Source organism: Podarcis muralis, chromosome 7, assembly GCF_964188315.1.
Source record: "Podarcis muralis chromosome 7, rPodMur119.hap1.1, whole genome shotgun sequence".
NCBI classification, from domain to species: Eukaryota; Metazoa; Chordata; class Lepidosauria; order Squamata; family Lacertidae; genus Podarcis; species Podarcis muralis.
The window spans coordinates 80,750,633-80,776,304 of NC_135661.1; the positions used below are offsets into that span (position 1 = coordinate 80,750,633).

Sequence of the window (25,672 nt, forward strand, 5' to 3'; positions counted from 1 at the left end):
ACCTAATGCCCAATGTATATTGAGTTACTTTTGGATTACTTGTGGGAATTTTTTTATGTTAGCATGATAGTCATCTTAGCAACTTGAGCAGGCAGTAATTTATCCTGTTCAAGTTGCTAAGATTGGTTTTCAAACCAATGAATACAACAGACACAGAATTACGGATGTATAGTGGATGTTGTGCATATTATTAACATTACCTATTTGGCTTATGAGAATTAATTCCGAGTCTTCCAGAGCGTACAACAGGAAAAAGCCCCGGCAATTTTTATTTTTTATTTTTGCAATGAAGCTGACCAACTGAGAAACGAAGCCCTCGGACAAACAAAATATCGCAATCCAATGACACACATCCCATGCTGTAGGTTTAATTCTTAAAATACATTGGCTTCAACTGCTTTTGAATGTTCACACCCATTAGAAAGGGGGAGGGAATTATCTCTCTAACTTAATTACAGCAATTTCTCTTAGTTTTGTATATTTTTACACTGTCTGAGAGCAAAATAAAATTATTTCATTTAACAAGGAATTTCTGGGTGCATTTTCTTGGAAAGTTAATTAAAAGTTAGATGCCTTACGTCATGTTTCAATTATTTAACATACATGTAACTCAATGGATTTGAAAGTTAAATATTAGAAACCCAGTTTTGTAAAATTTGGGCTTCATGTATGCAGACCAGAATTTAGATTTCAAAGGTCAATTGAAGATTTTTCTTTTTCCATTTTATACAATACTTTGAATTATTTAATATGATCATCTTAATTTTCAGTGTTGGGAATTATTCTTAACATTCTGGATTTGGTGAAAGAAACTGAATAATATTTTGCATATTTTCATATTAATTCTTCATATAAAGTGATTGAAAATATATTTCCAGTAGTTTAAACTTTGCTAGGTTTTAACATTTTGTATCTAATCTATGCTAATTCCTTTACATATAACATCAATTGAAAATTAATCAATGAGTATTAAATATAAAGTTCTCAATTTTATACCTATGTTCATTTATCCACAGCAATCCGCTTTTAATTACTGCAGTTTGATATGCTTTTTCTTTTTTCACTGTATGCAAAAACTTTACTTGGATTTACATATAACTATAATATCTGGAGTGACATATGTAATCTTATAAATTTCATTTTCTTTACAGATCAATTCTTAGAAGTTAACACCATTGGGTTTTTCAGTTTTTTGCTTTGCATATAATATTGTCTACCTTGAATAGATTTTACATGAAATGTTTTTGCATATTGAACATAAAATCCTTTATTTAAAATAAAATATTCCTAAATGTACCCACTAATTTTGTTTTCCAATGAGTAATATTAAACTTGTGCTGATTGTATGAATGTAATTTGATATTGTTCTGCTTGCAAATGAAATAATTAAATATTTTGTTGTGTGCCTATATATATATATATATATATATATATATATATATAATAATAATCTATATATTGTACTATAATAAAATGCACAGATTATTCAGTTTTGCCACATGATTATTTACATTTAAATTCTAAGTAGCATGCAGGAACTTGTATAATCTAAGTAAATGTAATTTCAGCTGTGGGTCAACAATTACATAAAGCATTTAATATTAGCTGCATTTTTCATTGATTTCAAGGTAATACTATGGATCATAAATATGCATTTTAAAAGACTGTTTTGCATATTTAAATAAAATATTATTTAGAGTGTATGACTATCTTGCTATTCAAAAGAGTTCATAAAAACATAACTTTCGCCTTTTAAAATTGTCGCACTACTACTTCTTAATATGCACTTCATAGAAACCTCTTAATTATTTTAGCATATATGACTTTTAACTTCAAAAATGTCAGATTTAAATTAATTAACAGGTTAGTTATGTAAGGCTTTGTACATGGTACTTCCACTATAGAATATTATTCCTTAAAATGCTTTTAACTCCAACATCTACTTCACACAGTTTTTAAAACCAAATTTTACATTTAATCTGTTCTATATATTGTTTTTTATTGTTTTTACTCTACCTTCTTTTATAATAACTCTTTATATGTATCTTTTGCACTTGCTAGTCAGGATACAATAATTTGAAATCCTGAGTATAACATTGTACAAGAACACCTAACCCACTTCAGCAATGTTCCTGTCCAGATTATATTACCTTTGATTCCCCAGAATACTAATTACATATTTCAAATCTCCAAAGTGGGCAGCATGTTTTCCCTGCGTGACCAAATGTTAAATTCTGAATTAGGATTATCTATACAAGTCCTTCAGTTTCTAGAAAAGGTTACGTTCTTTATCACCAGGTCTTTTTCATGGCCCCTTTGTGAAAGACTACACAGAATTCTTTCCTCTCCATTTCTGTCTAGAAGGCAGATCTATGCAGACGGGAGCAACGCAGAAAGAAAACTTTTGCATAGTTGCATAGAGCATTAAAACTCTTCCTAATTTTGTATTTAGTGATAGTGTGAAGGTGAAAAATAAGGAGAGGGCGGAAGGAAGGTGTTTACAGACCACACACACACACACACACACACACACACACGCTGCATACAATACACCCCAGGATCCTAAGCATGCCCAAATAGAACCTCGCCATTAGCCTCTCCTACTCTCCGAAGTCCTGCCGTTTTTCCACTCCTATTTTCCTTCCCATTTTAAACCGGGGGGGCCTCATCCTGCTCCAGGACTCAAGAGAGCTTTCCCCTCTCACCCAACCCCTAAGGCTTTTTCACCCTAACCCTGTCCTAAATCTTATAATTCCGCCCCCCACCCGTCTTAAAGTTCAGAAGCACCTTTCTCATGCCCCCGACTTTGATGCCCTCCTTCCCTACACCTCATTTCCAGATCGTAAATAACCCTCACCTTTCTGTATTGCCCCTTCCTTCATTTCTCCCCCGCCCCACACCCTCCCCCCGTCCCTGCCCCAGCTGAAAACACTCTGGGCATTTTTCTTTCTCCCTCTTCCAAAGACCCGCTCCCCCCCCCATTCAGTCCCTCAGTTTAACAAATTTGGAAACAGCCCCCCCCTCTCTAAAATTCGGAAGCTCCTCTTATTTCTTCCCTCCCATCTGCTCCCCCCTCCAATCAGGGCTCCCTTTCACGCGCGCCCCATCTCCATCCCCATCTGCTGTTGCTGCCCTGAGCATCTTTCATCCTGGTGCTGATGCTGCTGCATCTTTCTCGTTGCCCGGGCAACCGTAGCCGGAGAATGGGGAGGGGAGGGGGGAAATGATGGAGAGAATCCGGCGCGCGCCCTGGCTCGCGCTCTGACTGCTGCTGCCGCCGCCGCCGCCGCCGCTTCTGCTATTGCTGCTGCTTCCCCCTCAGCCCCTGTGTATCTGGGCTGCACCCATGCGCGCATGGAGGAGTCAGCTTGCGCCCACCGATGGAAGCAGAGGTAGGTGCAGTCTCTATGCAATCCCCCCCACCCCGCCTCCTCCTCCCTGTCTCCTTCCCTCTCTCTCCCATTTAAAAATCTTTAAAACTTTGCATATTAATATCTGCGCTTTGCATAAATCTCACCCGCTCTTTATTGATTGCAAAATGCTTAATGCAGCAGCTGGTCTATTGCACACACACGCACACACACACACAAGGCAGTCTATTCCTTTCTCTCTCTTCGTCTCTCAACACAGCAGCTGCAATTGTTCCTTCCAAGAGCTTTCTTTTTTTCCTCTCCCTGGCATATTATTTTTGCTGGTGTCTGTGGCTCAGCCTTTAAGGAAACGGACAAAAAAAAATTGCAAAGAGGGGAAAATAATAACGGAGAGACGCATATATAAAAATGCATTTTATTTTTATTTTTTTACAAAAACAAATAAAATGCAAAAATGATACAGGCGTGCTTTTAAAGGGCATTTTTATTCATTGCAAAGGGGAGGCGTTTTTTGCAATGGCAAAAAATGATATTTGCTGGCCGTTCTTTCCTTTTGCAAATGGCTTTGTGCACTGAGCGAATGTTTAAAAATATATATATAGTTTTTTTTTGCATGGATGAAAATAAAATCAGAAGACAGAGAAAACGCTGTAGAGGATTTTCTGTAAATGTCTCTCCTTTTCGGTGGCGGTGGCTCGGCTTTTGATGCTCTGGCGATGGAAGAAAGAAGGGAGGGGAAAAAAGGAGGAATAGACAGAAGGAACCTGAGGAGATGGGGGGGTTGTGGCTCCGGCGTTTACGGTTTTGCAAAGCGGGCATATATTGTTAGGAAATGTGTTGCAATATTTGGATTCCTAACCCCCCCGCCGCCCGCCCCCGAAAAAAGGGGGGGGGGTTGTGCTGTGCATTAGCAGCGATTGCTTTCATACACTAAGGGGGGTGTTCTGTGTTTATTGGGGTATAAGTGAGTATATTAGACCCCTCTCTATTATAAACTCAAGTTGCATAATGCGGGGGGGGGGGTGTGTGCGAACCGAAGATGGAATGGTTTGGATTGTCCAAAGAACCGGTGGTGAGGGGGGGGGGGGAGAAAGTGAAGGTTGTTGGAGGGGGGGGGGAGAAGGTGCAATGGCCGAAGCGAGGAGGGGGAGGCAGATACATACAACGAGAACTGGACTCTTCTTTTGTCCATGGACGGGGTGGGGGTGGAGAAGAGGGAGGAAAGGAAGAATGTTATTAATAATTATTAGCACCCCATGGCAGCTATTGTGTGGAGGGAGAGATATTGCCAGGATCTGGAGGAGGTGGGAGCGTGGGGGGGGGGGCGCGCAGGGGAGACCTGGGGTAGTGGCTGGATGGGTGAAGAGGTCAGATTCTGACGGGGCTGTGTTTTTTTCGGGGTGGGGGAGTGTATGAGAAGGGGACCTATATGAGGGGAAGGTGAGAGGAGGTGGATATGGGGGGGGGGTAGGGTGTGTGGCTGAGGCAGGGAGGAGAGTTGGGTAAGAAAGAAAGGAGACCGCTGGATAGAAGAGAGGGGAGCTCCTGGTGAAGGAAGGGGGTTCAGTGGTTTGGATTCAGTGGGGCAGAGAGAGAGAGAGAGACAGAAAGATAGAGCCAAAAGAACGATGGACTAAAATTTCGAAATTGAGTGTGTGGGATGTGAGGAAGGGAGATAGAGAGGAGGGAACACATCTCCTAAGAATAGGGTTAAGATTAATGGATCTAGGGGTGTGGCTGTTACCTTCAGCCGTCCTGAACCCCTAAATGCAGAACCACCTACTCCTCCCCAAATTCAGGTTTGGTGCGATAGCTGTCTCCCAGGCCAAGTTGGAGCACCATCCCAGTTTTCCAAAACGGATGCTATTTCTGTTTCTTGAGTTTTTAGAGAGTGAGCGAATTGAGGGATGCCTTCTGGTCTGCTGTCCCAGAGCCTGGCATATCCTTGGCGAGTCTCTCTCTCTCTCTCTTCATTGGCATTCCCTAACTTGCCCATAGTTACTTGGAGTTCAGAAATGACTAACTGGGCTTTGCTTGTGGGGTGAGATGGGCTGGGCACTTACAGGACATTGCCATGGGGAAATTGGGAGCAGTGGTTATATGCTGTAAAGACCCCCTTAGTCCTGACAGGTGGGCACTGGTGTAAGTGAAGCTGGCAACATACTAGGCTGCTTGCCACTGACCTCCCCCCTGTGCTTTGTCAGTGGGTTCATTTAAGACACCAAATTTTTACCTCTTGGCTGCTTAAAGCACCAACAGCACTGTTGCATTTTTCTTTAAGCAGTTGCAAGTCTACCCGCAAGCAGCGCTGGTAGATAATTCACAGGTCTTACTTTTGTGACAGGGAGAAGTGGAAATTACTCTGGAGTAGGTTCTGCAAAAACCTAATAAATGCAGAAGCCGCAAAGAGTTTTGTAACAGTCCTTTCCCCTGCCAGTTGCATTGTTAGGTGACACAACAGCTTTTATTTCTTCTTAAATATCCCCATTCAGGCCTCTGCAATTTGAGGTGTGTGTGTGTGTGTCTTATGTCCCTGCAAGTGTACAAATTGCCCCCGTGGGTGTGCATAATCCATCTATTTGTCATCTATGGGAGTTTACATTTTCCTATATAGATTGCATCCCTTTCTGTTCCTTGTGTGTCTGAATTGGCATGTCAGTTGTGGGGCTGGTAAGTTTCCTTGAACGCATAAAAAAGACCACACAGTTTTGGTTCAGATTATTTATGGGGAAACACCTGTATTTTCCTACATTAATCCTCACAAAACAGACTGGAACTGCCACCACATGTATAAAGATTAAGTCAAACTCTGGAAAGAACTCTAACCTTCTATCATTCTTTCATTACCCTAATCTTGTGCACTCAAGTTCAAACGCTTGTGCTCCATATTAATTAATCGGGGGAAACTAACACCTCCTTGTTCGCTAATGTGGATTAGAATCTTTTACTTCATCCATAAACATGGATTGAAAGGGTGAACACCCCCCTCCCAGCCTTTTATCACTCGGGTTGTGAGTACAGTGTGATTAAAGCTCACTATGGGGTAATTAATCTGCATTAAGTGATAATGGGTGTGCGCCCTGTGTGTGTACGAAAGGGTTGTTGAAGTGTGTCAAGCGGTAGCAGCGATACATTGTCGTGCCCTCCTGTTTTGTGCGTGGCCTTGTGTGTGCGTCTGTTGATATAATGGAGCAAGTCCTTCTTGGAACAAGTCCTTTAGTCACCAGACACTTCCGAAATCTCTTTGCTATTACTGCCTTTTCCTTGGATTCTGCAAAGGGTTATTCCCTTTTGGGTGTGGGGTGCAAATCACGGGAAGAGCTCCTTTTGCCTAAACTGCAGAGAATGTCTCATCCTCCCCTTCAGGTCTGGTCCTGTCAAAAGGTTGGGCTCGCCCCCTGACATTTTGCTGCGGGAGGGAGAACAGCAAATGTCCCTCACCCTCCCTTCTCAAGCCAAGGTGCATAGTTAATTGGCTCCTAACTGGAATATTTCACAAGAGCCCCCACTTCCTATAAAACAGAATAATAAAAAATCAAATGATTCACAATTTGCTGCCTTTTCCTGGCGTCCGAAACCTGCCTCAGGTGGCTGCTTCACTCTACCTCATGATAGGGCCGGTCGTGGCCTCCCCCCACATATGTTTACTGGGCCTCGTTTTCATAGACCTATCACTGAAACACTGTATTTCAAAATTACATCCCAATAATCTGGGTTGTTGTTTATTTTAAATCTGGAAGAGTTGCAGGTCCTTGCAGGTGGTAACCCCGACTGGGTTTGAGGAGGGAGCTATGAGCTAGAATTTGGGTTTCTGTGTCGGATTTCTCTCATGAGGAGCCATAGTGACTGAGGGGATTGGAGTGCCCCTGACTTTGCGAGAGCTGGGCCTAGTGGCAAAGGCAGAATGGTTAAAGCTTGAAGCCATGTACACAAGATCACTCCTTTACTCTGCACGATCGTTGATCCGCAATGATTGCGGAATCTCCCCTGGAGTTTTTGCAATCGCTAATCTGGATTAGAACCCACGAGTATAAATTGAAAGGGGACGCCATCCCCATGTGTGCAATACGATGTGCTGACGAGTATCAGCAGGCAGTAACACTGAATATATATATTTGGAGAACGTCCCCTATAGAAGTGTGGTGTTGAATCGGTGTCCTTTTATTTTATTTTACGGCACCCACACCTGCTGTGTGTTGTCTGTGTGTCTGACTCCTGTGATTTAATTGTATCGCTTTATGTATTTAGTACAGCCTTGTCTTTCTCCTGCCCACCCCCAGTGTCCGCTAGACGCTACGCATAGGGTCGGAGGAGCCCGGTATGAGAAGCGCCGCACTGTTCTGTTGTTGTGTGTTGCTCTGTGGGTCGGTGCGGTTGCTTGTGTGTGTGTCTGCCTTCCTTTTTCTGTTGGGTGTGCATCTGCTGTTGTCAAGTGAGACCTCATTTCTCTGCAGTGACCTTTTTTTTATTGCTGCTTGGCATGTGTATGTGCATTTGTATGTGCGGGTGCCTCGGTAACCCTTTCAGCGCTGCAGTGCCTCTGCCCCTTGTCTTCCTCTACAGCTCACCCTACTGGTTAGGTCCAGTGCGGAAGCCCTTCCAGGGCCTGGCCTGCGATTTCCTCAAGCGACCTGCTTACCGGTCCCTTGGCAACAGGGTGTCCTTCGCTGCCCCATTTCCCTACATTTCCAGGCCCAATACATGCTGCTCTCTGAGCTTCTCAGTGCTTGCCCTTGTCTGTCTGGAACTGTGTGGCAGCCTGACAAGATGTTGACACCCTTATAATGTCCTCGTTCCCCCCTGTCCTGAGCACTAGGACTTTTAAGTACTGTATATATGTATATATTTTGCCACATCCCTCCATCCATCCTTATATATGATCCGTATATTCTTTGAAACCTCTGCACGATTTTGCCAGTTCCGTGTTTTGTGCGCCATGCCTTTTATCCTTGCTCTTTTGTTGTTTTTTCTCACCTTCCCTTTTAATTTTCTCTACTTTCCCCTCTAATTGTCATTGCATTATTCCCCCCCCCCCCACTTTCCACTCCCCTTTCTATCACCCATTTCTCTCCTTTTATGTTTCCTTTGGCTATACCTCCTTCCCAACCTCTCTGACAAAACCCCTCCAAATTCCGTTCCTGTTATACCATCGGACTTGGTCCCCTTTGTCCAAACTATACTTCGCCCTTAGGCCGCGCTGGAAGTCGTATTTCTGCTGGGAACGGAAGGTGCCTCTTTTCGACCTGGCTTTCCTAAAATCCAGAACGTGAGATGCAGTGGCACAGAGAGAGCCTTTAAAAATAAATAAGTAGTTTTCTTTTATTTAATCCGAACCCAGACTCTTAATTTAGGTTTAGTGGGGTGCTTTACTCCCAATTGTGAGAGATGACGCGTTAGTGGAAAAAGCGATCCCTAGTTCTCCACTGCTACATAAGAGCAGCCATTTCCTGGTCAAGAAACTGACCGCCAGCTCCATCTCACCCGACAAAGAGTCCAGGTCATTTATTCCATGAATGTCACCTGGGGAGGAGGGGAAGGGAGAGAGAGAGAAAGCAGTCATACCCTTCAGCCATCAAACACTCCATCCCCCCACCCTCGCACCACTTTGGTGTCAGTTTCAGTGGGAATTAGATGCTTCCCACCCCCCCAAACACACCTTTACCATATTTTTCTCTGGGGTGGTGGTGGCCAGAAGGCCAGGGATGTGGTTGGTGTGAGGGCGTATCGGGGAGGCAGAAAGGGATAATGTATCTGAAATCAGGGGTCTGTTTGCTTTATCACAAGCAAAGCAGCCTCACATTCTAGCCCTGGAAGAATAGAGGGATCCGGGAAAGGAAGAAATCATAGAAAGAGGTGCATAAAAGGATTCGTTCTGTTGTTCACCTTGGCTCTCCTGAACAGCTGGAATTTTTAAAAGAAAGAGTAAAAATTACAGACAGATAGAAATATAAGAGGGGAGTGATAGAAAGGCAGCCGCACATCTTAAAACGAAGAGCAGGCCCCAATAACAATTAGTAAAACCCATCGTCGTTCTTGTTTCTGGTGTACAATTTATCTGTTGTGCAGTCTGTGTAATTGTGTGACCAAGAGATTCATTTACAAATCGATGCATGTTAAATGGGAGGCAGTCAATTTAATTACCACTCTTTCTAAAACTTGATTTCCCCATTAGATAATTTATTTTTAAATCTGCATCTTCCAGATGTAAATATAACGATCTTTTTGCAAATCAATAAGGGTAGTTATAAATGACAGTTGTTGAAAAGTTTTTAAAATGTAGCTAGAAAAAGATGGATTTGCTTGTAAATACATAGATCCAGTTAATCCATAAACAGCAGATTGATTTGTAAATGGAAGTATCAAGATACATCCAGCCTGTATCTTTAAAACAGAACCTTTTCGAATTGTAGGTATAGCAGTTATTCATATATATATATCACAATTGAAGATTTGTATGTAAAGTCTCTCAGTTTGCCTTTCCCTATAAGTACAGTACAGTATTATGCAAATATATACACCTGTCCTAAATAGCAGATGCCTTGCTCGAGATCAACACATCTGTAAAAAACAAGATCAGTGCTCCAATAATGAAAACAAAACGAGTTAACTCTACATATAATTCCACATTTGAAAGTGTCTTTTGTTTTGAGCGTCTGTAATGGATCTATCAATAACAGGATCAGTCAGTAAATACATTCATCCGTATCAATAATATCCGGTATCTATCTCCAGAATACAGTTCAATAAATATAAAGGGATCGATTTACAAACCTATAAATAATATACATCACTACATTGCGTCCTTCATTTTCCATTACACCAAGAGCACTTCAAAGCACTTATGCAGTGTAAAAGGACTATTGTGAAACAGCCGATCGGGCCCGCTGCCTGCAGTTTTTAAAAAGAGCCTTAACAGGAATGAAGTGGTAGGCCATAAATAATAACTCTGTTTCTAAATATGTTTGCATAGATTTGCATCGACATTTTCAGATCCAAACAAATTGCATAATTAAGAAGCATTTGCCGTCCCCTGCCAAATTGTGGTGTAATATTAATAACTGTGTCTCTCTTTCCTTTTACTTTCTCTTATTTTGGCTTTCTTGTCTGTGTCTGTCTATCTGCTTATCTATTGTCATCTGTCACAGCCAAATTAAGTCCAACCCATAATCAGTTATCCCAGTTCCAAATCATTTAAGGTATCAAATTTAAGGTATCATAGATACAGAATAATGGGGCTGGGGGGGATCTATTCTATTGGATCGGCTAAATTATATATATATATACTCAACTTGTATGTGTTTTTAAATATATAGCTACAATAGATCCAATTTTTGTTTAAAAAGGCATAAATATATAGAAAAGCCGTATGTCATACAGTTTTTTAAAGAGAACCCTTTAGGTGCCTTGACGTGTAATGATTATTCCTTTCTACAGAGTTCACTGCAATTAAAGATTTATATGTGCCTCTTTTATTTTCTATCTTTTATTGGCATGATTCTGATTTATTTGGGAATCTGGGCACCTGCTAAATACCAGATGTGTAAGGAAATCGAGGGCAAACATCGTATAGATATTCAGAAAATTACATTGTAGAATTACACACTGAAAAATGGCTTCATCAGTTGACAAAATTATTATTTTAATCTTCCCTAAAAAAACACCACAATTCTTCTAATCTGAACATTCTGCGACGGGATTAATATGTAAATTATTGCACAGATATGAATTGTTAGTGCGAGAGGGAATGTTCTTCTGAAGATTTTGGAGGTGGGTCCAGTGTAATTGGTACGTGGCTGAGAAAAGGGGGTACAGGATTGGTGCGAATGGAAAACAGGATGGGAGGTGGAGAGGACGAGAGGAATGAGTGCAGAAACTCAGCAGCCTGGTTTAGAGGAAGGGCGACCGTGATGAAATTTAGATGCGTGGAGGTCTTGTTAGACTTTTGACATGTTTTAAGTAAATTCAGAGGGTCCATACCTTTTGGACATTGCATTTGTCTTTGTCCAGATGTGTGAAGAGGCAGATATCACCCCCGCTGTCCCAATAATCCCCCCGGTCTACCCCTCAGCCTGCTACTTTAGAGAGAATGGAGTCATTCGGCTCCTTGTGCTAGGCTGGCAACCAGTATGTTAAATTTCCCCACAGCTGTGAAGACAGCCACTGCCACCTCACCGCGCAGGAAGGAAACAGCCTCCATGTTCTGAACAATGATGAACATTAATGGAACCCAGCGCAGGAAGCAGACGGGATTGTTGTACGCTATGTTAAGAAAAATAATTGTGCCGCCACGGCGTGAGTTCTATTCGACAGTGGTCCTACACTGAAAACTACGGTGAATTCGGGTTTGTGAAACACTTTCCCTCTCGCCCTTTTTGTCGACAATTTAGGCTTCGGGAAGCATATTGGACCAGAAGTGAGACAGTTTTTTACAATCCCGAAGCCTAACAGCTATACTATTGACACCTTGCTTTCAACGAAGGCAAATTCTTACGCCTTCCTAGACTGCAGTTTGCACGTAACGTATGGGGGTTTGGCGAAGCCTCCTCTGTGGGCCCGGCCACATCTGGGCAGAACGTTGTGCAAAACACTTTTGGAAGGTTTGTGATGACATACCCCATTCATATTCCAACCACAGCCCTGGCTAAACATAAAAATGGGTCATGCATTTTGATCCAGTGACTTGGCTGTGTTCCTGACGACCTTGTTGACAAGTTGGAATAAAAGTACCTTAGAAGACCCATTTTAAACTTAGCCACATAAAGCAAGCTCGCTAAATCGGGGGCATCGCCAGTTTAGTTGCATTGTAGTTAATAGGGCCAGCTCGCTTTAAATCTAAGTACTTCAAATTAATTGGTTTTGTGGATCAGTCTAAGAAACATGTTTTGCTTCATTCGGTGGCCTTTGAGTGTATATCTAGCTAGATCAGTAGTCTTTGTAAAGAGTTGGGATTAAATGTTACCTTCCAGATTTGATCATGTAGATCATTGGGTGAGTAGCAGTGAATTATAGTCCAGTGTAAAATCTTATCTACATGCTGCCCCCCCCAACTCCCTGTTTTAAATATGGAGTAAAGACCCTCGCTCCAGATTGACGCCAGTACATCTGTAGGTTTTGAAACCGAAACAATTTCCTTCTGCCTCTGAAATAGTAAGGTAAATGCTGAGATGTATTTTATTCTGCATTGTGTAGGGAAAAAATGCCTCGGATGCCGTCTTGGGATATTGCAACATGTTTTTATTTGTTATGAAGTGAAATAATCCCACCTTTTACCCTTGTTGAATTTTGTGTGTTGCAAAATATTTTATGTTTGTTTCCACCACCCCCACAAAATAATTGCAAATCATAAATTTCATGTTTGTGTACCTTTTTTTTTTTTTAAGTAACTGGCTATTTTGTTTCGGGATTTGCCTCTCCCCCACTTTCTGCCTCTAAATTTCTTTTTTCTTCTTATCTTTTCAAAAGAACAAACAGCAAAAAATAAGCTAGAACTGATTGCAATCTTGCACCTGATATTTCTAACATTTAAAGCAAAAAATAATTCCTTTTGAACGAAGGCTTGTATTCTGAATGATTTGTGAGAAGAAGCAGTTTTGCGTTGCTTTTTGGTTTCCTCTGATTCTTACGGGGTGTGTCTGTGTGGTTGAAAACAGTATCCTTGCATGCTTGTACAAACCATTGTATTCCGTGGTAATTAACCCAGCCACCACAGTTTTGCTGTGTGCTTTCAGTCACTGCGGTGGATTGGAATTCTACTTTGCCCATAACTACACAATGTGAGTGGATAAAAAAAAATAAAAATCTTATTTGCCCACTTTTTAATCACCCTTGTTTGTTTGTTTTTTAAATTTTTACTGGGATTTAGTGTTGAGTGGGTTTGAGGGTGCACTAATTTCAGAGGAGACCTTTCTAATTAAAGTTCATAATAATAACGTTGATCATTTGATGCTTTCCTAAAGTAATTCAGGGTGTGCGAGTAACTTCCATTTGTTCTCTTCTCCTCAGACAAAACTGTAAACGGGTGGTGTCCGTGCTGGCCGGGTGTGTGTGTACCATGGGCAAATACACAGCATTATCTGCTGGTACACTTTAGTCTCATTTGGTGCTTGGAGTCAAGTCTCCGAAATTGTAATTCCCCACCCTTCCCTGTGCCTCTTTAGGAGTGTGTATTGGGGATGGTAAACCTGTGCTGGAGACGTTGAATGTGGAACCAGGGGTGGTAGTTATTCCAAGTTAGCTAATTTGCAGTAAAGGGGTGTGCTCTTTTGTACAGGCACAACAGGGCCACCACAATCTGGGGTCGCTCCCCTGTTTGCCCCTTATTTGAAGGGGCACTACTTACGTTAAATGATTGTTCCTTATTCTGGAACATTACTGCTTCTTTGGTCTTAATGGGTGTCCTTTATTTCTGAAAACTACCGCTCTGGAAGAGCAAAGGCAAAGCAGAGAAGAACGTGAACGAGGCAGTGTTCAAGGAAAAAGTAAAAAAAAAACCCAACCCTAAATGGATTTGCAGATTAAGATCCCAGCAATTGGAATGTGACTGGGGCAGGAAGGAAATTGGTTATTGGCAGAGGAATATAGACAATAGTAAGGAGTACAATAGGGAAAAGGGTTCGCAGCGGCAACCTAGTGTTTACAAGAAGGCCAGAGCCTTTGGTAGATGGGGATATTTAAGTCTATGGAAAACTATCAGTCATTCTGTACATTGTAGACAAGAGTCTTCTGCTCGTATTTTCACTATAGCCTTTCTGTTGTGGGTATATATTTTGATTTGGGGTGGTGGTCAGAAAGTAGGTTGAGATCTGTCAGTAGATCTCTGGGTCGTTTGCAGTAGATTGGAAACAGTTTCGGACTTCTAATTGCTCAAAACACACACACACACACACACACACACACACACACACACACACACACGTTAGGCTGTTAGTATATCCCTGACCTGTAATAACTCTGATGCAGTATATGGCTTGTGGGGTGCAGTAGTAGGCAATTGTCTGTCTTCCTGACCACCATTTTGCATCTGGCACCATCCCCCTTAGCCACCATTTTGCCCCACTGGGTTCCAGCTGGTGGGCCACATGGGGTGCTAGAACCAAAACCAATAGACCCCACAAGTCCAAAGTCTTTCCACGCCTGCACTTCTTTTGAAATACCTTGCAGATCAGAAACATGAGGGCTGTTCCTTTATTGCAAGTCAATGGCTATACTTAAGGTAGCCACTTTTTTTACCCTTAATAGAGGCTATTTTTTAATGGCTCCTATGCAGACGTTCTATAGGGGCAGGCCCTCTCTGCTTTTTTAGGTCAGAAAAAAAGCACGTCTCTTGAATTGCTGCCTGTTGTATAGCTGTTAGGTAAGGTAGCCAAGTCTGTAGTTGTGAGGGATTTGAAAATATACTAGAAGACTGCAAAGAGCAAAAAGTAGGGAGGTTGTGGAATTAAACGGACCCTAATTAAGGTATTGCAACACAAGAGTAAACTTAGTGTACCTGGATTGCTGCAGGCGCAGGAAGGAGTGTGGTAACCTCACCTGACAAGTGTGCAATAAGGTGCCTGTTTTGGGGTAGAGAAGGAAGAAACAGCACTTTCATAGTTTTCGTAAGTGCCTGTTGGGTCATGCTTGGCTGAAAAACTGGCAGCTCTTTTAAGTCCTTTCTCTCTCTCTCCATGCGCAGGGTGCTTACAGTCAGACAACCTTTTACACCGCCACAATCACTTGAACATACGGCTCATATATGAAAATAGGCACACCTTCTAGGAAAATTGGGACGTCCTGATTGCCACAACCAGTGACCACGAGCACACCATCACCACACTATCATTTCACATTGGGAAAAGGCTCACACTGCTTCTTAGTGCTTGCAATAGAAACACTGTAGTTTTTTTGGTATTTTGCCGCTCCTTAATTGTACTGTATTCCAGTTTCAACTATATTGTATATTTGGTGCTTGCGTTGTGTTTTTTATATATTATTGCACGCTGCCTGGAGAGGTATGCGTAACAAGCAGTATTTAAATAAATAAAGAGGAGACTCCCTGTGCCTTACCCAGGCGATTAGTTGATGTATGTGTTGCCAGAGCTTCAGAGCAAAGGATGCAACACTACGTAATTTCACTCACTGTGTTTAAAGTGGAGTCCCACCCCTTGCCAAGAGTCTATTGGGTTTGCGCTTCAGGTGCGAAGATGTATGTGGCTGGCCCTGAATGTATAATCGCCTTCTTGAAGGTCTATATAAAGGGAGTGGCTCCGATAGGCAGGTCTCAAATATGGTTTGTTGGCCGGTGAGTTATGTTTTAAGCATGTCAGCTAAGTCAGCTGAAGCCCACCCACCTCTTTGTGAAGGGGCTGGCAAAACAAAACACAGCGTTTAAACACCTTGCCACATGCAGAGATTGATTAATGCATGTAATTGACACCTCTTGGCTATCGTATTTATAAAAAAAACCACGCTGTACATTCACCTGCCGCGTTGCATCCCAAGGGACTTGCCCAAGGTCACTCAAGAAGCTTGTAGCAGAGAAAAGGAACTAACCTAGACATTTGCCTCTCAGACCAGGGCTCATTGCTCCTGTATTATCTGTCTGTCACCGTCAGGGATAGGGAAGAAATTCAGTTCCCATTCTAATGGGAACCTATCTAATTCGCCCTTCCCGAAACAATACGGGAATAGCTACGTCCTCAAAAATTTGGATTCTCTGAATTTAGCAACGCAGTTCTCTAAAACAAAACAATGTGTGAAAAAACGTACGTGTTATGGAAAAGTGTGCGTGAAAATGAATTTATTGGTGAAAACAACTCACAAAAGTGCATTATATCGTGCAAAATCGATTACAAAAAATTGTATATTGGGATGAATGCACACAAAAATGCCGATGCATTTTTGTGATGGTTTTATTTTACTTTTTTACTTTTTAAAAATGCAGATTGTTATGGAAATGTGGCAAACTTAAAATGGAAAAATGAGAAACTGAGAAGCCTAATACCTGATACAGCAAAGTTTTCATTTATGGTCTTCACCGAATGCTAAAGCTGTTATAGATGTACAAAATGAATTTAAAGTGTAAATGTAGGGTTGCCATATTTCAGGCAGTGAGAGTCAGGACAGAAAAGTTGTTGAGCTTTTCTTTGGCAGGATAAAAACAAACACCGAAAACGTTTTTGAGCCATACGTCCGGATTTCCCCTTTTTGTTGTTGTCCAAAATAAGATTTGTATTGGAATTTACTTATTTATAAGTATTGGAATTTACTTATTTATTAGAAATTCATAGTGTCCTCCATCCAGAGAGTGCAGAATGCACAACAACCCTAAGAGGTAGGTTAGTCTGAGAGACATTGACTAGCTCAGGGTCATCCACTGAGTTTTGTGGCTGAGTGAAGATCTAAACCCAGGTCTTAACAGTGCTGTTTTGCAAGGGTGCTGTATAGGATATACAGTGGTACCTCGGGTTACATACACTTCAGGTTACATACGCTTCAGGTTACAGACTCTGCTAACCCAGAAATAGTACCTCGGGTTAAGAACTTTGCTTCAGGATGAGAACAGAAATCGTGCTCCGGCGGCGCGGCGGCAGCGGGAGGCCCCATTACCTAAAGTGGTGCTTCAGGTTAAGAACAGTTTCAGGTTAAGAACGGACCTCCGGAATGAATTAAGTTCTTAACCCGAGGTACCACTGTAATCTCATAACATAGAACAATGGTCTAGAGTCCTTTGTACATCAACTCATCTGCGGATCCCTTTGTACATCAACTCATCTGCGGAGGAATCACTACAGAGGTTCCACAAAACACCACAGGATTCTGGGTCATGTTCTGCAGTGTGCTCACACAGGCTGGGACTCTTTGGACCTCACTACTGTGTCACTTGAACTGAGGGAATGACAAAGAACGGGGGTCTCTAATATGGTGTCCATGGGCAGAGATGGAGCTAGCTGCTCCGGCACCTGGGGGGTAGGGCTAGCTGCCCGCAGGGGCAGGGCTAGCTGCTGTAGGGGTGGGGCCGCAAGTGTCCCAGGGGGCAGGACAGCGATGTCACCCCCCCTCAGGGATGACACCTGGGGCGGACCACACCCATCACACCCCCTTCCTACACCAGTGTCCATGGGCACCATAGCACCTTCAGAAAATCCACTTGGCACCCAGCAAAGCCCACAGCCCCCCTTTTTAAATTGAGGGGTTTTTTTTTGCGCTTTGGTACTAGTTTCGCTTGTTTTCATTAGTTCCCCCCTCTGTGAAATAGGTCCTTTGTGGTGATCCCTGGCTAAGGCTTGCATCTGTGTTGTACATTTAAAGTGGAAAAAGCAGCTTGCCAACTCTACCAGTGCTTCCCCTGCTACTACATTTAAAGCACTTTCGACAGTAATGGCTTCCCTTAAAGAATCCTGGGAACTGTAGTTTCTTATGGGTGTTGAGAGAGTTATTGGGAGACACCTGTTCCCCTCACAGAGGTACAGTTCCCAGAGTTCCTTGAGAAGAAGGATTGATTGTTAAACCACTCTGAGAATTGCAGCTCTTCGAGGGAGTAGGGGGTCTCCTAAAAAACTAGCACCCTTTGCAGTTCCCAGAATTCTTTGAGGAAAGCCGTGACTGTTTAAAGTGGCATAATACTGCTTTAAATGTAGTAGCAGGGGAAGCACTGGTAGAGTTGGCAAGCTGCTTTTTCCAGAAACTATTTTCCGCCACTACCAATCTCTTCACCAATCTCTTCACCAACGAACCCATCGGAAGCTTCTGAGGAACTCAGTGCTGCCCAGAACACATTTTGAACATAAAGTTGGCAGTGTAGCCAAGAGATCATTAAGTATCTAAGGGTGTGTTCACATTTCTCTCCTCCAAAACCGGTTGCTTAGTTAGTGGCTGATCTCAACTGCGGTGGCTGCTCTGTATTCCCTGGAAATTGAGTAAGGGACTTGGGGGAAAAACCCAGCCTTTGCATCAAATTCTGCCTAGGAGGAGAAAGGACTTTAATAAGACACACCATTATGCACTTTAAATTATGCTTTTGTACACACTGCCAAGCTTGTTAAAACATGGATCTTTCCTTCACCTTCTCAGCGGATGCTTATGCACTGAGTGACAATTGTGAACTATGCTGGATATCGTGAAGATCGAATCAGAGGGGGTTGATGGCCAGTCTGGAATAATTATTTCAGAATTAAAGAGCGCCATGAGCAATAAAATGCTAAGAGGCAATGTAGAAATGATAAATAGTAATATTGATCTTTTGGTATACCCCCTTTGATAGCATTATCAGGTCTCCGCTATGAAAAGCAAAGAACCTCTGTCCACATAGGATGGGACTCTTACTCTCTCGTGAACCGCCCTGGGATTTTCAGATGAAGGGCAGTATACAAATTTAATACATAATAATAAAAAGGGAGTCCCTTTCTCCTTCTCTCTTTGGAAATGACATGGGGACATGCCACCAAGGGGACAAAACTATTTTTCCTTGCACCACCGAGGGCTAGTCAAAGCCCTGCCAGGGAAGGAAGTAGCTGTTGAAGTTCTCCATCTTCAGAGATAACCCAGGAGAATTTTGGCCATGGACTCGCTAGCTGCTGAGGAAGATCCTAGTAAATGTTTTTGGCAATGAAACCTCACAGTCTGCCCTCAGCCATCCCCCACTTGCGTTCCTTCCTACTTTAGGAGTCCAGAGGATGCCTGCCAGCTTCTTCCACAGTAATCTCCATGTTGCCATTGCAGAACTCAGCCGGCAAATGGATGGAGACACAGTTAGAATGAGTTTCCTCCCACCCCTGATGGCTGGCTCCGACCACCAGTGGTTCTAGAATGAACATATATTCCACGACTGGGTCTTACCATTGCCCCATATCAACTGAGAGCACATCAGCACTCCCTTGCAATTGTGGATTGTAGGGGAAGTTCTGGTGGGGCAGGCTAGCCACTTTCATTGCACTGTTGCCCACAAGTTCTGATCTTCTCATTGAGGAACCCCTGCTAAGCTTCCCGGGAAATCCAGGGTTTTTAAAATCATTGCATTATCACTGCTCTAATGCGGACAGTAGCAAAGTTTGCTGGAGGGCTAATTTGAGAACAGAAGACCACCGGCTGGAAGCCAGTCTTCCTTCCCCACCCCTCTTTTGCCTTTGGTTAGCAACTGGGGGCCCAGACTTGCCCCTTCCCCATTTTATTTCACTGCTGCTCTGATGCTGGGGAAGGTTGAGGCCATGTTGAGCCAGCAGCTGCCAAGGGCCCTGGGAGGTTTTTGATTTTTAGCAAGCAAATAAAGGGGAAGAAAACAGAAGCAGCAGATTGGGAAAGTAGTTGCCTAACGCCATCAATGGTAAAAGTCCATTCCTTAAGTTTGTCGCGAGTAATTCCACTTTCACCAGGGGCGAAAGCACATTGTCACATACATTTTCCTGATATAATTGCTTGTTTCCCTGTCCGCGACAATTGATGTGTAGGGCTTTCATAACTTCAGCATGGCATGTCCTCTGCAGAATTAGGTTCCCCTGGACAAAAACACACAGTGGAGATGGATTCACAATCTATGCACATCACTCTCAGGGTGTATTTCCTCTGTTTGGCACACTAGTGGAGCCCCTGCCAGGCTGGAATGCGAAGGGAACCCTTGCAAATGAAGGCAGAATGCAATGGACAGCTAGCCACTTGGCTCTCTTTTGTTATGGAAGTCCACCTGAGTGCCGGCAAACCTGCTTGCAGAATGCCCAGCTCTAGTATGTATTCAGAGACTCTGAATGCCTCAAAGGTGTAAGGGTTGCCAGCTTTTTAACCGGCCCTGCTCCTGTGCTTTAAGCAGTTGAAAATTTCTCCTGGCATGTTGATATAGCAAGGGGGAAAGCTTCACCTACCAGTGGCGCAGTTAGATAATGTTAGCCTCTAATACCCTCCCCCTTTTTTATTTGGTAATGTGCAAGAACGTAAAGAAGAGACCTGCTGGATCAGGACAAAGCTCTGTCTAAGTCAGGCATTGGCAAACTCGGCCCTCCAGATGTTCTGGGACTACAACTCCCACCATCCCTATCTAACAGGACCAGTGGTCAGGGATGATGGGAGTTGTGGTCCCAAAACATCTGGAGGGCCAAGTTTGCCTATGCTTGGTCTAAGTCCAACATCCTGCTTCACACAGTGGCCAACCAGCGAGCGGTACGTGAGCACAATAACCTCTGCACAGGATCCTTAGCAATTGGTATACAGAGATACACTGCCTCTAATACTGGTGGTAATATAGCCATCATGAGTGGTAGCTGCTATTAGCTTTCCTGTCCATGAATTTGTCCACCCCCCCCCCCTTAAAAAATTGTGCAGGTTGGCAGTCATTTCTGCATCTTGCGGATTTTGTAGTTTTCAGTATGGTGCTGTGTGAAGAAGAACAAAAATGACTTGCTTTTGTCTGGCCGGAAACTTCTACCCTTCATTCAAAAATGTGGTACATCAGCTGCCTTGCTGTGTTTGGGCGAGCCTCTTGCTCATTCTCTGGCTGGAGGCCCTCAACTTCCACCCCAAAATCCTTTCCCGATGGCGCCACTGAACATGAGAGCAGCTCTTCCAGATAAGTTCCATGCAGTCCAGCATTCTGTTCCCCATTAGATGCCTCTGGGAAGCTCAGAAGCAAGGCAGGAAGGCAACAGTGCCCTGTCACCTATTTGTCCTCAGCACCTGGCAATTCAGAAGTATTCTGCCTGAAAACATCAAACTTGCACTTAGCAATCGAAACTAATGGCCACTGATAGATCTGCCCTCCATGAATTTGTCTAATCCCCTTTTAAAAGCCGGCTGAATTAGTGGCGATCACCATATCTTGTGGTAGTCAATTCCGTAAGTTAATTATGCCCTGTGAGAAGAACTACTATCTTTTCTCTGTCATGAATCTGTCTTGCTTAATTTCTCTCTCTGTGTGTATGTGGCTGCTGTTTTAATGGCAAGAAGAAAAGCCAGTGGGAAAGTTGGCAACCTGACAAAGGCATGGAGTTCAAGACGAGGGGGAATCTCAAATTCTCCCAAGCCTTTTGGTTTTTGGCACGGCAAAATTGCTGGGAAATCCTGGTGAAATGAACAAGTGCACACATCCCTTTCACGTGTATTGCAGTAATGCCCAGTATTATTGCTGCTGCATTTTATTTCCATGGGTATACTACACTGTTGAGCAGTGCTGCCAAATATTTAATAATGGGATGCTCTTGCGCCCTGGCGGTGTCTGAAATGAAGGACATCTTTTACATGCTGCGGAAAAAGGAGGGATGCTTATTCCCTCTGGGACTGTGATGCTCTGGGTTAGTGAAGAAGGCAAAGCGTGGCTCACTGATGACGTACTGGCCAGTTTTTGTTGGACTGCCTGAAACGCTGTTGGTTTCAAGCTGCCTGGGGCCGATGGGAGTTGGAATCCAATATCTGGAGGGCACCATGTTGGCTACCGCTGGTCTGTAGGAATAGGCAACCTTTCCTCCTCTTGCCTCGAACAGAAATAAACCTAGTGATTTAAAATAATAGCAACTTGCTTCGTTCCCCAGCCAATTTGTGGCCCCTGAAAGCAGCACCTTGGGCAAAATCAGCCAATCTCTTGATTTGAGCTCCCGGGAGAAAAAGGTGGGATATAAATGCAGTAACTAAATAGCAATAATAAAGAAATAAAACTGATGTGGAGTGGTGGTGGCAAGCCCACCCTTAGTATAAGAGAGTTCCCCTCAGGGGGGAGGCTTTTGAAAGGGGGGAGCTTTTCAAAGATAGCAGAACCCATGCGAGTTTGTGGGACAGGAAAAGCATGGCATAAAATTAACTGTGTGCTTGCACTCAAATATTGTGTTTTCTTTGAAGCTGCTGGTAAGCAGTGCCAACCCAAAAAACATCACACCCCAGAAGGAATTATTTCCCAGGTTTTGTCTCGGTGTCAGCCGTCTTGAGCCTCTGAAAAACAGCATATAAATGTTTAAAATAGGTAAAGATAAGTCCATGAAAAAGGTGGTTGGAATGGGTGCAGCAGCTTAGTGTAAAGATCAACCCTGAACCCCATCGGGTGAGAATAAGACCGAAGTGTTTGCCGCGTGGGCTGATAAACCAGATGCTAACCGCAGATTTATTTTAGGGGTGTGTGTGTCTCCCCTAAACAATGGAGATGTAGTGGGAGGAATAAGAGCTTACAAGATCAGGTCCTCATCCGTGACAGTGAATCGGAGGCTAGGTAAGAGCTTGGGCTATCTCGGCGACAATAACCATCCTTCCTGATCAATAATACATAATGAACACCGCATCATTAAATAATTCATCGGCAGCAAATAATTTCTGTGCCCCGAGGAGGGGAAGAAAAGCCATCTCTTTAGTGCCCCGCTGGGCCAGCCTTGTGGTTTGCAGTGATTAATTAGTTTTATTTCATAATTAGCCCCCATCCTGCTGCCCCTGATAGAAGATTCCCATGCAGGGGGAAAAATAGCTTTGAAAGCCTCAGGGGTTTGGTAAGAAAGGAAATAGAGCAATGCTTGCAAGATTGGACCTGGTGCAAACGCGTTTCTTTCTTCCCATTTTCTCTCCCATTCTTCTTCCTTCTGTCTTTTCTTTCCTGTTGTGTTCACTGTTGTACATCTTTCTTGCTCATTTGCGTACATCCTTGCGTTTTTCTTTGGCCAGTTTCTACTTCTTCTTTTAAAAAAAATCATTTTCAAGTTTCTTCTTTGATCCAGACAGCTTTTGTTTAAAACGAGCCAGCAAAATAACCAGCCACCCACTCACAACACCCCCTTCCCCCTTAAGAAAGAGAGAGACTCTTTCCCCAAGTCTCCCCCAAATGAGACAAACCAGTGGACCACGTCTCTTCTGATGTAGAGGATCACAACCCCTGTCGCTGATGGAAGGCAAATGTAGCCATGCAAAGTCCTCGTTTGCCTTAAGAGAGTGAACAGTTCTGTGGCCGAAAGTCTAATTTCCGTGCCTAAATTATCCCAGCGTATTATTGGTTGCCAAAGGGGCAAAATCTAGGCATCCCAAAAATTTAGCCATGTTGACCCAGAAGAAGAGTCTGTACTTGAGCAAATTGTGTGTGAGGTTTAGAGTTATCTAGAACTCTTCATCATGCTAAATGATAAATAAAGCTGGGGTGTTGGTGGAACAACTTAAGTGTCAGCCAAGTTACTGCCCCCTGCCCTCTTTTCTTTGTTTGCCGTATAGCTTGATTAGAACTTTTGGAAAACCTGGGGGGAAAACTTGTATTGTGTTTTATGACATTTTGGTTGGCTTAATAAATACATAAAGACCCAAACACAGATTTTTGGAATCCCAAGGACTGTGAGAATGAAAAGGTATGTTAAAAAAACTTGACAGATAGAAACCCGTGTGTGTGTGTGTGTGTGTGTGTGTGTGTGTGTGTGTGTGTGTTAGTATTCCAGGACTATTTCCGCTGAGCTGTATCTGGCTTGCCAAAATACCCCCAACTTTTGATCATACAAGTGTTCAGAAATGCCAGACTTATATACCTGTATCTGTGCTTTGACTACTCCTCCTTTCTCCCCACCCTTCCCAGAAACCTCTTGCCTCAGCTCCCCCCTCCCCCAGACCAGCCCTTCCAGTCTCCTGATGCAGTTGGAATGTAACTGGATTCCACTAACCGGATTTCTGAAGCAGATTTTCACAGGTTCAGCAATTCCCGACTGGGGATGGTGGGCTGCGCCGTTCTTCGGTTGCCCTGTCCCTGTTTATTCAGGTCCAGCAGTTTGGCAGCAAGCGAAGAGAGAGAAGGGAGTAGGAAGAAAGTATATGGATGAACCTCCTTTCTTCCCTTAAGGATGCTTGGGGATGATGGGGTCCAAGGATGGGGCAGTTTCTTCTCCTCTCGTCTTGCTTCCTGATGGCCTTAGCACGAGCTGCGTTCTCTCTTCCATGGCCAGACCGTCGGAGAGCGCTCCTAAGCAAGATACCTCTGAATATGTAAATGCAGATTTGTAGACAATTGACAGAATCTGTCACAGTTCCCAGGAAACCTGCGTATACTTCAACCATTCTTACGGACACATTTGGACAAAGTCTGCACACAGCCACATGATTGTGTGCATGCGTGACACTAAGAGCGCCATTTAGCCTGCCACAGAACAACTTGGGAGTGCGTGTGAATGTTTCTTTGGATGTGTGGAGATCCAGTTTTAAAAGGTGGGCCCTGCTGGATGGGGGATTTACATCTGTGATGAAGCTCAGTGCTATGCTTTTCCCACGCCAAGAATTCTTGCAGTGCCTAATGAATGAAGGGAAAAGGTTTTGTGGCAACTCGTAAGGCTTTCCAAGTACTCTGCACCTGGCTCTACCATAAGAAAGCACACAGAGCTCTGCTTCATCAGAGCACACCCCATCCAGCTCTGCATCTTGCTTCCAACAAGGGCCAAACACTGGAATCTGGATGGAATCTGGAATCTAATGGACCTTTGTCTGATCTAGTAAGGCAGTTTCCACAGCCTTATCCAGCAAGCATCGTTTAAATCTCAAGCACTCTTAAATGTAAACCATGCAACTCAGCCCTGAAGTGCATGAAGTTTTGCTCTGCTTTATTCTTCCCCTTGCTTGGTTCACTAAATCTAGAGCCAGACAGTTGTCTCTTGTGTGTTTTCCTAGATAGCTGGAGACACCTCGAAAGAGCCATTGCTGGTGGTCATGTGAATTTTCATTGGTGCCGAACAGGTTTGGCAGGTTTTCGTATTGTTTCAAAAACCTACCAAACCTGTTTGATCAGCGAGGCAAAAGACGGGAACTGATGCCTCTCCCAAATCATTTTCAGTTATCAAAAATTAGCAGCTATTTGCCAGATCCAGCTTAAGAAAAATAAAAAAAGCCAGCAGGGCAGAAGCATTATTCCCTATTTGGGAGCAGTTAGAACGCAGCCCCCGCCCTCTTTGGCCAGTGGTTTTATACCTTCCCATTGTACGCTTTGCAACATGGATGAATTCCTCTGCTTTTGTATCAGTTCCAGCGTGTCTGCATGTCTCAGGAGAAGTACCGTATTTTTCGCTCTATAAGACACACCAGACCACAAGACGCACCTCGTTTTTGAAGGAGGAAAACAAGAAAAAAAATATTCTGAATCTCAGAAGCCAGAACAAGAGGGATCGCTGCGCAGTGAAAGCAGCAATCCCTCTTGCTGTTCTGGCTTCTGGGATAGCTGCGCAGCCTGCATTCGCCCCATAAGACACACACACATTTCCCCTTACTTTTTAGGAGGGAAAAAGTGAGCCTTATAGAGCAAAAAATATGGTACATCTTTCCTTTTACGTGCTGTGACGCTGTTTCCGTCTGGGCACCCTTGGTTGTTTGCCACTGCTTTGGTTCCAGTTTCCTCCTCTCTCTTC

General features: G+C 43.4%; 1 protein-coding gene across 2 annotated transcripts in view; it reads left to right on the forward strand.

Annotated features, from left to right (window-relative positions):
* The first annotated feature begins 3,049 nt into the window (after positions 1-3,049).
* Positions 3,050-25,672, forward strand: part of POU2F2 (POU class 2 homeobox 2) — a 109,764-nt gene continuing 87,141 nt past the window's right edge. Inside the window, exon 1 of one of the 2 annotated variants that reach the window (XM_028742314.2) lies at positions 3,050-3,392. The gene's annotated coding sequence lies outside the window, so the exon portion shown is untranslated. The remainder of the gene's footprint in view (positions 3,393-25,672) is intronic. The other variant, XM_028742309.2, reaches the window with a different exon arrangement.